Source organism: Cebus imitator, unplaced genomic scaffold, assembly GCF_001604975.1.
Source record: "Cebus imitator isolate Cc_AM_T3 unplaced genomic scaffold, Cebus_imitator-1.0 Scaffold196, whole genome shotgun sequence".
Classification (NCBI taxonomy): domain Eukaryota; kingdom Metazoa; phylum Chordata; class Mammalia; order Primates; family Cebidae; genus Cebus; species Cebus imitator.
This window is the reverse complement of record NW_016107511.1, coordinates 1,535,545-1,541,976: the sequence shown is the minus strand read 5'-3', so window position 1 is coordinate 1,541,976 and position 6,432 is coordinate 1,535,545. Positions and strand designations below refer to the sequence as shown.

General features: G+C 49.2%; 1 pseudogene; it reads right to left on the bottom strand.

The window, feature by feature from the left end:
* Positions 1–5,171: 5,171 nt before the first annotated feature.
* The window catches only part of LOC108317013, a 10,321-nt pseudogene continuing 9,060 nt past the window's right edge, over positions 5,172–6,432 (bottom strand).

Genomic DNA, 6,432 nt, shown 5'->3' with positions numbered 1-6,432 from the left:
CCGTGAAAATCCTGTTCACAGCAGGGCCCCCAGACCCATCATGGTTCCCAGGCCTGAGCCCTCACATTCTGTGTTGCAGACACTGCCAAGGATGCCCAGTCACGTAGTAGCAGACACCATGAGGTGACAGAGCCCTGTGGGTGGAGGTCTCAGGAACGGGAACCAGCACATTGGTGGGGAGGGCTGCCTGGGTCTGAGTTTCTGCTGCTCCTGCTTCCCGAGCACAGCCTGGGTGGTCCCAGTGGTTTCTATGGAGCGGGAAGCCCAGGCACCATGGTGTCTCCAGTCTCCACTCCCTAGCCAATTTGGGCCAAAAAGAGATGCTGTGGACTTTGGAGGGTGGGTGTGAGTGCCTTCACTGAAACTGGCCCACGCCACCCAGTGGCCAACATGACAAGGTGGGGGTCTAACACTACCCCTCTCTGTGTCCTGTTCTAGGCTTTTCTGTCTTTGCCCGCCCAGCTGCTCCACGCCAGGAGAAGGAAGAGCCATCTGCCGCATGCTGGAGGCTGGAGCCTGTGGAACCACGCCTCGCATCACTGCAGTGGGTGGCAGGGACAGAGACTGCAGAGCACCAGAGAGGTAGGAGCGTGGCTGGCTGCCACCAGGGCAGGGACAGGGGTGCAGAGGTGGCCAGGTGGCAGCCTCTGAGGCAGCCTTGGTCCCTGGGTCCCTCCCTGCTGGCTACTGCAGGCAGAGCTGGGGTTGCCACTGCTTCTGCCGCGCCGTGTGCAGATGGCAGCTGCAGTTGAGCCTGCGGCAGAGGGTGGCAGTGCCGGTTCCCGCCCTCCTTCTGTTCCTTTTTGTCCCTGGTCCAGGGCGCTGGTCGCAGGTGCTGGGTACCCTACAGCCACTGGGTTGGGGCTGGGTGCCAGTTCCAGTCCTCCTCCTGCTGCGGGGCCTGATTTAGGCGCCGCAGCAGGGTCTGGCCCTTGGGTCTGTGTTGCTGGTGTAGGCAGGTAGGATCGGGTTGCCACCACTGCTGCTGCATGCCATCTGTAAGTGGCAGGTGCAGCAGAATGCACGGGAGGCTGCAGGGCTGGTCTCAGACAGCCTGGGAGTCACCCAAGGCACCTCCGCCTACCCTAAGATCCATGCTTCCTTGGCCCAAACCCACAGTGTGGGGTCGCGGGCTTTGGGCCCACTGCAGCATCCAGGATGAGGCTGAGTGCTGGTTTCCACACCTTTGCAGCTGTGCCGCCAACCACCTAAATTAGGCACCATGGCGACATCTAGCCCTGGGATTCCTGCTGCTGGTGGGGGAGGACAGGGCCAGGAGTTGCCACTGATACTGACTTGCGCCATTTCCAGGTGGCAGCTCTGGCTGAGCCCATGGCAGATTCTGGCGGGCTGCTCCGCGAGAGCATGAGGGTCTTGGATTGTACCGCCATCCCACCCTAGGGTCCACTTTTCCTTAGGCCTGGCCCAGAGCACAGGTTTGCAGGCGCTGGGCACTGTGCAGCCACAGAGTTGTGACATGGTTTTTTTAAAGGTCAAGAAAAAATGTTCTCTTTGTTGTTGTTTTTTTTTTCTTTAATTTGTTGTTCTACTCTATTCTGAAAAATTTATTATATTGGAATTTTAAAATTGGGTTTCACAGAGCTCTCGTTCTCACCACTTTCATTCTGTTATCCTTTCCCTCTACGTTCTTGGAGAACTTCTCCAATGTATTCTTAATATCACTGATTTGATTTTCTTTTTTTTTCGGTATCAGTCTTGCTCATAAATATCTTCATGTGGATATTTAAATGCTTTTTGATTCCTTGCAAATCTTTTTTTTTTTTAATTGTACTTTAGGCTCTGGGTTACATTTGCAGATCATGCAGGATTGTTGACTAGGTACACACATGGGAATGTGGTTTGCTGCTTCCATCCCCCCGTCACCCACATCTGGCATTTCTCCCCATGTTATTCCTCCTTGACCTCCCCATCCTCCCCCACTGTCCCTCCCTTGGCCCCTGCAACAGACCCCAGTGTGTGATGTTCCCCTCCTTGTGTCCATGTATTCTTATTGTTCAACACCTGTCCATGAGTGAGAACATGTGGTGTTTGATTTTTTGTTCTTGTGTCAGTTTGCTGAGAATGCTGGTTTCCAGATTCATCCATGTCCCTACAAATGACATGAACTCATCATTTCTTATGGCTGCGTAGTATTCCATGGTGTATATGTGCCACATTTTCCTTGTCCAGTCTATCGTCGATGGGCATTTGGTTTGGATCCAGGTGTTTGCTATTGTAAACAGCGCCGTTATGAACATACATGTGCACGTGTCCTTGTAATAGAATGATTTATAATCCTTTGGGTACATTACCAAGTAATGGGATTGCTGGGTCAAATGGAATTTCTATTTCTAGGTCCTTGAGGAAGCACCACGCTGTCTTCCACAATGGTTGAACTAGTTTACACTCCCACCAGCGGTGTAAAAGTGTTCCTATTTCTCCACATCGTCTCCAGATTTTTTAATGATCGCCATTCTAACTGGCGTGAGAAGATATCTCAATGGGGTTTTGATTTGCATTTCTCTCAAAATAATCAGTGATGATGAGCATTTTTTCATATGTTTGTTGGCCTCATATATGCCTTCTTTTGAAAAGTGTCTGTTCATATCTTTCTCCCACTTTTGGATGGGTTTGTTTGCTTTTTTCTTGTAAATCTGTTTTAGTTCTTTGTAGATTCTGGATATTAGCTCTTTGGCAGATGGGTAGTTTGCAAAATTTTTTCCCATTCTGTTGGTTGCTAGTTGACTCTGTTGATTGTTTCTTTTGCTGCACCTAAGCTCTGGTGTTTAATTAGGTCCCAGTTGTCTATTTTGGCTTTTGTTGCCAACGATTTTGGTGTTTTAGTCATGACGTCCTTGCCTATGTTACATATATTCCTTTTTATCTCCTTCCATTCCATTTTTCTTTCTTTTTTTTTTTTTTTTGTCTTTTTTTCTTTTTTTTTTTTTTTTTTTTTTTTTTTTCGTGAGACAGAGTCTTGCTCTGTTGCCTAGGCTGGCGTGCAGTGGCACAATCTGAGCTCACTGCAACCTTTGCCTCTTGGATTCAAGCAATTTTCTCTTTGCTTCCTGAGTAGCTGGAATTACAGGTGCCCACCACCACTCCTAGCTAATTTTTTGTATTTGGGAAGTAATTGGGTCATAAGAGCATGAACCTACATCACAGGGCTGTTTCCTAAATGCCGGGGCCAGTTTAATTCTCACAAGCTCTCATTTTACAGAGGAGGAATTCCCACCCGAAGTCCCCACCGCCAGGATGTGGAAAAGCTGAAACCTGAGCTCAGGTCATACCAACTAAATCCAGGTTCCCATCGCCCCATGACACAGCCTTCAAGCCCCTTCCCCTGGAATGATGACATAGCTGTGGGCTTGGCCATGCACTGCCTGACCCTGGCCGGCAGTGAACCGAGGAGACCACCCAGCTGGGACCCAGGGAGGAGGCAAAGAGGAGACCCCCAGCAGGGTCTGTTTCTCCTGCCTGGGCTTGTCCTGCAGCCAGGGCCAGTGTGGCCCTAGGGGGTATCTAGAACCCTCCCTTCCTCTTCCATCTAGGTGTCCCCAGAGCTTCAGAAAAGTCTGTGCTTAAAGAAAGATTCAATGAAATCATTTTCAAAAAAGAGGATACATACATACATGCATACATACATACAGAAGCAGGAGTATACAAGCCTGGCCAACATAGCAAGACCCCACCTCTGCCAAAAAAAAAGAATTAGCGAGGCCCGGGGATGCATGCCTGTTGTCCCAGCTACTCAGGAGGCTGAGTCTGGAGGATTGCTTGAGCCTAGGAGTTCAAGGCTGCAGTGATCTGTGATTGTGCCGTTGTACTCCAGCCTGGGCGACAGAGCAAGATTGTGCCTCTAAAAATAAACATTTTTAAAAAGGAAGTATGACGTGTGTCTGTGTGTCAGAGCATGCAAATTCAACAGGTGTGTGTGTATGCGAGAGAAAAGACCACACACACACACACACACACACACGTGATGGAAAGAATGAGGACAGTTAAAGGAAGGACACACACACACACACACACACACACACACACCCACCCACACACACACCCTCAGCCAGAGTGACACTGAGAGGCCTGGCCCACTGGCTGGGGAGGCTCAGTTGTTTGAAGTGGCTTGGGTTGAACCAAATAAACAAATGTCACAGCTCTAGAACTGGCACACCCATCACCCCATTGAATTTTTATTTTTGTTTTTTTAACAAAACAGGGTCTCACTGTTTCCCAGGCTAGTCTCAAACTCCTGGGCTCAAGTGACCTAATCGCCTTGGCTTCCTAAAGTGCTGGGATTACAGGCATGAGCCACCAAGTTTCACCCACTGAATTTTCAGAAAAGCGCCATGAGGTCGTTCTTCTAATCCATGTTACATTTGGTGGGGCTAACGCTCGGGACAGGAAGCCTGCTGCTTAGGGTTACTTGTGACACTTGATGAGTCGCCTGTGAGCCAATTCTCCCCAAGCCCAAGCTCTTCCCCCATGCACCAGCATGTCCAGGTCCCTCAGCAGCAAGGGCACATGTGGGGCCCCCTCAACTGGGGGTCTCTTTAGGCCTCTTCATGCCCCACAAGTGGCATGTTCATACATTGACTCATTCCTTTGTATGTGCATTCATTTACTAAATCCTTGGTGAGTACATTCACTCATTCATTCCTTTGTGTGCATTCATTCATTCATTCATTCTTTGTTGTGTGTTTTCATTCATTCCTTTGTATGTGCATTCATTTACTAAATCCTTGGTGAGTACATTCACTCATTCATTCCTTTGTGTGCATTCATTCATTCATTCATTCTTTGTTGTGTGTTTTCATTCATTCCTTTGTATGTGCATTCATTTACTAAATCCTTGGTGAGTACATTCACTCATTCATTCCTTTGTGTGCATTCATTCATTCATTCATTCTTTGTTGTGTGTTTTCATTCATTCCTTTGTATGTGCATTCATTCACTCATTTCTTGGTTTGGGCATTCATTCACTCAATCCTTTTTATGTGCAGTCATTCATTGCCCCCTTCCTCCCTCCCTCCCTTCCTTCCTTCCTGACTCCCTCCTTCCCTCCTGTACCTCCTTCCCTCCATTTCCTCCTTTCCTCCCTCCTTCCATCCCTCCCTCCCTTTCTTCCTCACACGCTTTTGACCCCTCAGGGCTATGCTCATTCCATGTGCTTATTGGCTTCCATCTAGGTCATACTGGGTAAGAACAGAGAGGACACTTCTGCCGGGCCATCGGCTGGGACCTAGTCCAAGGCAGTGAGCTGTAAGTGGGAAAGGGCCACCATGCAAGAGCTCAGCAGGAGCTGGAGGCCTGACAAGGCTGGGGGGTGGGAGGAACACATCCTGGGTGCCTTCCCCAGCCTCCCCTCCCCACCCCTACTCATTCACTGAACACCTACAGGGGGCTGCTCGGTGCCTGGCCCCGCCCACCCTCCTCCAGCTCACAGGGCCAGGGTGCCCAGAGAGAATTACAGGACCAGGCTGGGTGCAGTGGTTAATGCCTATAACCCCAGTACCTTGGGAGGCCAAGGCAGGTGAATCACTTGAGGTCAGGAGTTTGAGACCAGCCTGGCCAACATGTTAAAAACCCGTCTCTATTAAAAATACCAAAAATTAGCTTGGCGTGGTGGTGCATACCTGTATCCCAGCTACTAGGGAGGCTGAGGCAGGAGAGTGACTTGAACCTGGGAGTTGGAGATTGCAGTGACCTGAGATCATGCCACTGCATTCCAGCCTAGGTGAAAGAGCAAGACTCCAACTTAAAAATAAAAGAGAGGCTGGGCAAGGTGACTCACGCCTGTAATCCCAGCACTTTGGGAGGCTGAGGTAGGCAGATCATGAGGTCAGGAGATTGAGACCATCTTGGCTAACACAGTGAAACCGCATCTCTACTATAGACACAAAAAAATTAGTGGGGCACAGTGGCAGACTCATGTAGTCCCAGCTACTCCAGAGGCTGAGACAGCAGAATCGCTTGAACCCAGGAGGTGGAGGTTGCAGTGAGCCGAGATCTCACCACTGCACTCCAGCCTGGCAACGGAGCAAGACTCCATCTCAAACAAACAAAAAAGAATTACAGGAGCATGAAAGGACAAGCAGAGAAGCTCACTCAGGCACAGAGTTTGACACTGGGCAAAGGGGTTGCCTACATTTTATTTAAATGTTTTATTTAATTAGTTTTGGGGGAGGAGGGGCCTGACAGACAAGGCTTCCCTGAGTTGAGGACTGTTGAGGTGGATTTTGAAGAGTGAATAGGAGTTCTCTGAATACACGAGTAGAATGATAATACTGTTGTTTCCATGGAGAGAAGCAAAGGGAACACACTTGGCTTAGAGAGACACAACCTTTGTTCTATGAGTAAAGAGAAGTTTTGGGCAGAATCAACAGAGTAGAAAGGCAGCCCACAATATGGGAGAAAATATCTGCAAATAGT